Source organism: Anabrus simplex, chromosome 1 (assembly GCF_040414725.1).
Source record: "Anabrus simplex isolate iqAnaSimp1 chromosome 1, ASM4041472v1, whole genome shotgun sequence".
Taxonomy (NCBI): Eukaryota; Metazoa; Arthropoda; class Insecta; order Orthoptera; family Tettigoniidae; genus Anabrus; species Anabrus simplex.
In genome coordinates, this window is record NC_090265.1 from 1,027,668,391 (window position 1) to 1,027,677,457 (window position 9,067).

At 42.0% G+C, this 9,067-nt stretch overlaps 1 non-coding gene across 1 annotated transcript; it reads right to left on the reverse strand.

The window, feature by feature from the left end:
* Window positions 1-1,345: 1,345 nt before the first annotated feature.
* Window positions 1,346-1,419, reverse strand: TRNAT-AGU (transfer RNA threonine (anticodon AGU)). Its single transcript has one exon. It is a non-coding gene; the product is annotated as a tRNA-Thr (tRNA).
* Between the last annotated feature and the right edge of the window lie 7,648 nt (window positions 1,420-9,067).

The following is a 9,067-nucleotide window of genomic DNA, read 5'->3' on the forward strand; positions in this document are numbered from 1 at the left end:
AACCCGGGACCTCTGTGACCAAATGGCAGCACGCTAACCATTTAGCCATGGAGCCGGACGACGGTACAGTGAACAAAAGGAATGAAGAGGGTGAGTACGTGGTTAGCAATCTTTCTCACCAAGCGCAGGCAATGTACGTTACTGAGAGTGAAGAACTCCAGGACGTGCTGCACCCCAGCACTAGCGATTGGTGGTGAAAGTATCCGGTTAGTGTAGAAGTTCCTACAGTTGCAACATTTATTGAACCGACATGCAATATACTGCCTTCTTCTTCTTCTCCTTCTTAATCAGTTTACCCTCCAGGGATGGCTTTTCCCTCGCACTCAGCGTGGGATCCCACCTCTACCGTCTCATAGGCATTGTCCTGGAGCGTGAGACAATGGGTCAGGGGATACAACTGGGGAGGAGGACCAGTACCTCGCCCAGGCGTCCTCACCTGCTATGCTGAACTGGGGTCTTGTGGGGGATAGGAAGACTGGAAGGGATAGACAGGAAAGTGGGAAGGAAGCGCGCATGGCCTTAAGTTAGGTGCCAACCCGGCATTTGCCTGGAGGAGAAGTGGGAAACCACGGTAAACCACTTCGAGGATAGCTGTTATAGCAATCGAACCCCCCTCTACTCATTTGAGATCCCGAGGCTGAGTGGAGCCCGTTCCAGCCCTCGTACCACTTTTGAAATTTCGTGTCAGAGCCGGGAATCGAACCTGGGCCTCCGTGGGTGGCTGCTAATCACACTAACTACTACAACAGAGGTGGACAATATATTTCACTCATAAAATTTCACGTTGTCCGCCTCTGTGGTGTAGTGGTTAGTGTGATTAGCTGCCACACCGGGAGGCCCGGGTTCGATTCCCTGCTCTGCTACGAAATTTGAAAAGTGGTACGAGGGCTGGAACGGGGTCCACTCAGCCTCGGGATGTCAACTGAGTAGAGGAGGGTTCGATTCGCACCTCAACCATCCTGGAAGTGGTTTTTCGTGGTTTCCCACTTCTCCTCCAGTCAAATCCCGGGATGGCACCTAACTTAAGGCCACGTCCGCTTCCTTCCCTCTTCCTTGTCTATCCCTTCTAATCTTCCCATCCCTCCGCAAGGCCCCTGTTCAGCATAGCAGGTGAGGCCGTCTGGGCAAGGCACTGGTCATCCTCCCGAGTTGTATCCCGACCCAGAGTCTGGAGCTCCAGGACACTGCCCTCGAAGCGGTAGAGGTGGAATACCTCGCTGAGTCGGAGGGAAAACCAACCCTGGAGGGTAAACAGATTAAGAAAGAAGAAAATTTCACGTTTTCTATTATATCCTACAACAGAATATGTCCCATGTTACGTTAGTTCAACTGAAAAAGCGCTACGAGGAACCGGAGGGATTCGAACCCTCGATCTCCTGTTTACTAGACAGGCGCTTTTAGTAACTAAGCCACGGCGCCTGCGAGCGCCGTTCTTCTTAATAACGATGAAACAATTCAACAGGTGGTTTATCATCATATGAATTGCGTTCATTTACTATCGCGAAAGTGAATGTGATATTGATACGTTATTCTAAAGAATCTATGACATGAAACCTGTATACAGCAACGGAAAGTTGAGAACAAGAGATCAAATAAATTCCCAACGAAATTTTCGTACTGATTGTGTTTGAATGAATGGATATGAAATGGACAAATGAGTCTGCACATAGCTGTATTACAAAAGATTTAAAAGCACCTTTCAGTAACAAATAATCTGTACAGCCTTTTGTTACGGTCTTCCGTCCTTAGAGCCATTTCACAAGGTTTGCACATATACAGAGAGTCGGGGAGGTGAAAAACGCTTAATTTGTGTTTGCAAATGTTTAGCAGCTCAGCCTGATAAAAAATCTAAATATGAAGTGGGTAAGATTTTATTATGTCCACCTTTGTTAGTGTGATTAGCTGCCACCCTCGGAGGACCGGGTTCGATTCCCGGCTCTGCCACGAAATTTGAAAAGTGGTACGACGGGGTCTGTTCCAAGGTTAATAGAGAACAGCAGCGAATGGACAAGGATAATGAAAATCCACAGACAAATTCAGTGGACTGGTGATTTATTGGCCCAGGGATCGAGCTACTTTCGTTCGAACAGAAATAAAAATATTTATTGGTCCAGGGATCATGCTATTTTTCTGTTGACCTCCATTTTGCTATTTGAACTGGCCACTCTAGTCATATGGACAAAGATAATGAGAATCTACAGACATAGCACTCGCATTCCTCGGTGCTATCTCTGGACCTCAAGAAAGTAACAAAAGACAGCATCAAGGTTAATAGAGAACAGTAAGGTTAGTCATTCCCGCGTTACGGGCTGCCATTGGCTGTCGCTGTGACGTCACCATGGAACATCGCTGGTAGCCGCTGACGGCAGATTGTATTAGCGCGCGGGCAATATTTCACATTTTAATAATATACCGAAGAGATATTTTAGAATTTTTGAACCTCTCCACTGTATTCTATAGAAACATATATTCTGTACAAGATAAAGTATGTGTAACATCGTAGCGCTACAAAATAAAAGGTACTTAGAAGTGCGCGATATGTTAGGTTTAAATCAACAGATTCGGGACAAATAAGACTATTTTTATTAACTGATATTCACTACTACCTCAGTGAAGATGATGTTGAAGAAATGCATGGTATCTGCACCTCACTGTGACTGATAGATGGGGATTGTTTTATAGCACAAACACTGTTAATTTGTTCAAAACGTCACGGTGAAAACTTAGAGGACACATTGCGATATGTAATAACTTCAAGTCTTGGAACACTAGGATCAAATAAATGGTTGGTCTTTCTTTCCGTTCACATAAGTCAAGAAGAGTATCACAGTCTAGTATATTCACTACCTACTCGATTTTCATCAAAAGAGCTACAGTTCGAGTCGTAGTCGATGAAATTAAGACAGGGTATGAAATACGTTCTTTTCCGAGTTCTGCGCAAAAGGCAAAGTTCCCGTGGCTTTGCACATGAAGTTTAAAACAATAAATATAACGGTCACGAACATTTCTTGACCTTGAAAACATTTACTTTGTTGATGTATGCCACATTCTCGCTTTTCGCTTACGGGCAGCCTCCAATTTTTTTGGATTTCTGTTTTGCAGCCAACCAACGCAAACGGAGTAAGGTTCGGATCTTAGCATATGATTTCAAGACTTGTGGATGGACGTCAGGAAAACGACTTTTCAGCTTCACAAACATCTTGTTCACAACTTCTGGTTCCCTGTTCAAATCTGTTCGTCCGTGAACTTCAGCAAATATCAGTTCGAATTTAGTGATAATTTCCATAAAACTATCGGAAGGGACGAGCAAACCTCTCCGAAACAGCACGTGTACCCACCCCAGACTTGGGTCATCAGGTGGTATCAACAAATCTTCTGTAGGCGTGCCCAGGGACCTGTCAAATTTTCGACAGCGATATGCGATGAACCCCGCAACGTATTTGAATCCCTCCACACTACAGTCAGTATCTTCCTGTAAGTATAGATCATCACTATCAACAGCTGGCAATTCAATGTCATTAATATCCTTTTCACCCTCAGTCACCGCCAGAGCTTCAGTCATATCCGAGAGGATGTTTCCAAACATAGCCGACGTAACAAATTCTCCTCCTTCGGCAGGAGCTGCAGGCGACACATTGGAAAGAGAAATATCGCTGGAATTGGCTCCTAACAACAACAGTCTGATCCTATTTTTGACTTCAGGTGGAGATGGAAGACCTCTTAGGCGCGAAAAGAAATTCTCCAGGCAATCTTGATTCAAACGTGCTGTGAGAATGTATTTAACGCCGAAAGATTCCATGTCTTGGAAAAGGTCAAGCAAGGAACGGATACTTTTCAAAAATCCTTTTTGAAAGGGAAGCATATGTTTTGCAGAGCCAGCACGCATGTTCTCACAACATTCATAGAATTCTGTGAGGCATTTCTCCTGTACATAGCAATGAATGCCAAACCCACATGCAAGTGGCATGTCACTCTCAGGTATTCTAGAATTCAAAATGTCTAGTGTCTCATCGGCAAGCTGTATGAACGCACTAACATATTCTTCCTCTGGCATCAAGTACCGGATAGCCTGTGCTGTTGTGTTAGAAATCAACTCAGCTGCTCGCTCCCTGCCTACCACATTAATATGATGCTGAGAAAGCTTAGGACACATTTTAAATTCACCACTATCCAGAACCAATAATTTTTCAATCACATTTTTCATTGCTGGTTTTTTGCAATGTAGTACAATACCTTTGTCCAAGAAGTGATTTCTCATTAACTTAAAGAAATAAATGAGGTACATCAGCAAACACCCACACATTTCTGCTCTTATTGTGAGGATTAGGAAAATTAGTGTTTAGGTGTGTTACCTCAAGTTCTTTCCACACAGATGCATTCTTGGCTCCCATGTCTGCTACAGTAGCTACAACACTGTACGAGACGAACTCTAAGGCCAATATTATTCTTTTCAGAAGCGCAGCTGTCATTTGTGCGTCAAAATGAAAGTAGACAGTTTGTTTCCAAGATGAAAACAACCCTCGTACCATAACAACGAGAACATTGCTATGTGTGCCTACTATTCTGTCTTTTTCTTGGTCATAAATGTTCATTTCATCGAATGATACAACGCACATTCGTTCTTTGTCGCTCAGTCTTTCAGCTTGCATTTTCATCAGACGTAGAACGTCTTGCAGTATGCCTGGCCGACGGCGAAAGGAGCGGTTTATCCATGTTCTTAAAGTTGAAACTGCAGGCAGTGGGTATCCCATTTTTTCTCGCAAGTAAATGTAGCATTTCTGCGAAACAGCACGTAGAGTAATCGCTTTACAAATGTCCTCCTTATTCCATTGAACTCGTTTCGATCCATTTAACAGTAGTTTTATTTGGCTGGGTGAAAATATTTCCCTCAATATTCGTTTAACTTCGTCAGACACTAAAGTACTCATGTTCTTCTTTAGTTTGTGAACAGTTCTTTGTGACAGTGACAGCATATTCGCAAGACCTTTGTTTCGTAATTTTAATTTCATATTCATATCAGACAACCGAGCGTTTCTTGCTTCCAGAGCTGCAATAGTTTTTAGTAAGTTGTCCTTTTCTGAAGTGGCAGAAGGATTATCTTGTGTGTCAGTACATTTGTCAGCTGTTCTCTTAATGGGTGATAGTTGTTTCAAAGTCTCAAGAGCTCGTTTCTGCATTAGTATTTTTTCGTACCGCTCTTTCCTCTCTTCTGCAGTAGGAGAGATCATGCAGGCACTAAATACAGGCATGTTACCATTCCTAGTCACTAAAACAGCATTCGTGTTAATGCATGGCAACATAAGTGGGGGAACAGCCCCGGGTTTGAGCACCCACTTCCGAGGCAAACTTAGCAATTCAGACCTCAAGTCTCTTATGTAGTCTGACTGCTGAAAATGAAGAGAGCATATTCGAGCATTTTCAATATTTACCGAGTCTTTTCTGCAGCACTTCGATACCCAAACCTTTTGTAGTTTAGTATCACGCGGGAAAGCATGCAAAACTATTTCACTTTCTTTGATGTTTCGGTTGTGGGATTTACAGTTTACTACAGCGCAGCCCGGCTTTGTTTGTCACAATTCTAGAGCACTGTGAAGAATAGAACCGTCGTCACCGTATCACGACCGCCTGTTAAGCGATGTCTCTGTGAATACACTTTACGGCTTCCCAATTCACGATTATCTCATACCTTATACCGCGTAAGTTACAGTCGAACAGCACAAACGAAAAAAGAAACTAGGTCCTCTGACACTCTTTTAAACACCCACGCACTGTAAACATAAACAAATACATCCGATACATGTGATAACTGAAGGATTTGCCGCGATCTACCCTGGTCCCGCGTGGCTAGCAGTTCCACTGTGACGTCATGCGCTAAACGAGGAAAATGCAACACCTTCTGGGCACGGCTGAGTGCACCCCCCTGGGTCTGTTCAGTCTCAGGAAGTCAATTGAGTAGAGGGGGGTTCGATTTCCACCTCATTCATCCTCAGAGTGGTTTTCCGTGGTTTCATACTTCTCCAGACAAATGCCGGGATTGTAACTAACTTAAGGCCACGGCCGCTTCCTTCCCTCTTCCTTGTCTATACCTTCCGATCTTCCCATACCCCCAACAAGGCCTCTGTTCAGCATAGGAGGTGAGTCCGCCTGGGCTAGGTACTGCCCTCCTTCCCAGTTGTATCCATCCCAAAGTGTTATGCTCCAGGATACTGCGCTTAAGGCGGTAGAGGTGGGATCCCTCGCTGAGTCCGAGGGGAAAACCAACCCTTGAAGCTAAACGGATTAAGAAGAAAGAAAGAAAGAAAGAAAGAAAGAAAGAAAGAAAGAAAGAAAGAAAGAATCACTCGTGAAATTGTAATATCCGGAATAATATTGAACGAATTTAAAATCAATGCGCTTGTTACGAAAAATACATGTTTTACATGTTTCTGGAGGATGAATATCTATTTCCTGTCCAGGATATTCGTTCGTAGACCCCCCCCCAGAAAGAGCTTTTGGTACTCCTGAGGGTCCTCGGACTCCGCTTCGGGAACTACTGTCATAAATCATATTACTATTACTCCAGAGATATCGAAATTATTTTACTACCATTTGAACTTTTCTGTCGCATTCCATAACACAAGGAGTTAACTTTTTCGTTATTTAAATTCAGTCAACTTCGATATCTCGAAGTGCTTCTGGGGCTGAAAATACTTCGAGTTCTCGAAAATTCGAGTTATAGAAAAGAGCAAAATATTTCAAGTAAATGAATAATTATATCCGCTATGCCGTTATTTACTTCCTAATGTTTGGCACCAATGTACTTTTTCTCATCTATATCTAACATTTTAATATTATTAGATACTAGCAAGATTGTATTAAATTGCATAGCTCTTAACGTTACATTTGTTATCTAGCACTTTTCGATAGGACAAAAATCATAGGTACAGTATTTAAAAAATTAAATTTAGGCATCTTCCCCTAAACTACAATTTCGTCCAGGGTGAATAACATTGTTTATAGCTTAGACTGTAGTTTCTTATTCCCCGACTCTATATACTGATATTCATTAAATTCTGTCAACCCATTTTCTCGTGGCTAGGCGTCGTTATGGACTTAGCAACAAAAATACAAATTCATGAATATCTGTCTTATCATAGCTGGTACGGTAAAAATGTATGACATAAATGGTCGGAAATTTAATTCTATAAAACTTTGGTTATGTTGTATTTATCCATACGATCACTAATAATACAAATATTTGAGAATTAAATGTTAGACCTTCCCCTAAACTGATATTCATTAAATACGCATTTCATTCAGCGTAAATAAAATAATGTATAGCCTCGATTATAGTGGCTATAGTGGCTCATTCTCCGACTTTGTATACCAGTTTTCAATGAGATAGGACCACTAATGATGTAAATTTTTAAGCATTAAATTTTAGGTCTTCCCCTAAACTACCATTTCGCTCAGCGTAAATACAATTATTCATAGCCTAGATTGTAGCGACTTATTCCCCGACTTTTCATACCAATTTTGATCAATATAGGACTACTAATAACGTAAATATTTGATAATTAAATTTTAGTCCTTCCCCTAAGCTACCATTTCTTTTTTTTTTTTTTTTGCTACTTGCTTTACGTCGCACCGACACAGATAGGTCTTATGGCGACGATGGGATGGGAAAGGCCTAGGAGTTGGAAGGAAGCGGCCGTGGCCTTAATTAAGGTACAGCCCCAGCATTTGCCTGGTGTGAAAATGGGAAACCACGGAAAACCATTTTCAGGGCTGCCGACAGTGGGGCTCGAACCCACGATCTCCCGGATGCAAGCTCACAGCCGCGCGCCTCTACGCGCACGGCCAACTCGCCCGGTAGCTACCATTTCTATGAGCGTGAATAAAATTATTTATGGCTTAGATTGTAGCGGTTTATTCCTCGATTTTGAATACCGATTTTCATTAAATTCTCTTTAGCCGTTTTCTAGTGATGCGTGTACAGACAGACAGACAGACAGACAGACAGACAGACAGACAGACATTACGGAAAAGTAAAAAATGCGTTTCCTTGTTACTGTGGACATGACCGATACAGAAATACCATTCTTTTCTAATTCTGAGCAATGTACAGACAAAACTCTTATTTTATATATATAGATATTAAATGTTGTAGTTTTTAATGGAATTTTAGGATGCTTACAAATTCATAAAGAGTATTTGAGAAGAAGTCCATCGTTTTCCTTTGCTAGTCAAGCTATACACTCTGAAATGTAGATAATGCTTATTCTTGTACAAGGAGACGACTTAAGTTCAGGTTTCTATTACAGGAAATATCGTAATAACAGAGTACACACAAACGTGATGTTCTGCATAACTTTGATTTATAGAAACATATTTTACATCAGGGCGTAAAATATACTTCGACATACAGGAAATTTTGAATAATGGCACTTCTAGTTATAGAATTAAAAAAGTATTCCGTCGGGAAACAAAAATTCATTCGAGATATCGAAAGCTCGAGTTCCGAACGATAGCAGAGCCTACATAGTTGCGCTATATCATGCTGAATGCCGACCGTCCAACAAGAGCACTGAAAGCCGGTTGCAAGCCATGGTGATGCGAATGCTCCACTGGTCGATGGGCATCTCCGTAATTCACCACATCAAGGATGACACAATTCATCAGCAAATAAGCATCGCGCCGATTACGGAAATGAAATGGAAATGTTGTATGGCTTTTAGTGCCGAGGACAAGTTTGGCTCGCCACATGCAGGTCTTTTGATTTGACTCCCGTAGGCGACCTGCGCGTTGCGATGAGGGTGAAATGATGATGAAGACGACACATATACCAGCCCCCGCGCCAGCGAAATTAACCAATTATGGTTAAAACATTTCCCTCTGCACCATAGTGGAACTCGCTCTCAGAACTTTCCAGAAACTTAAGATTTCACCCGAATTTAAGTGTGCAACACGAGTTCAACTATCAGCCTAAGACTTTGGCATCAAGAAATTTTAAGCGACATCACAATGATTTTATTCATCTGTTAATTTTAACATATTTTGGTTATATTCAGTGTAATTTATGTATAAC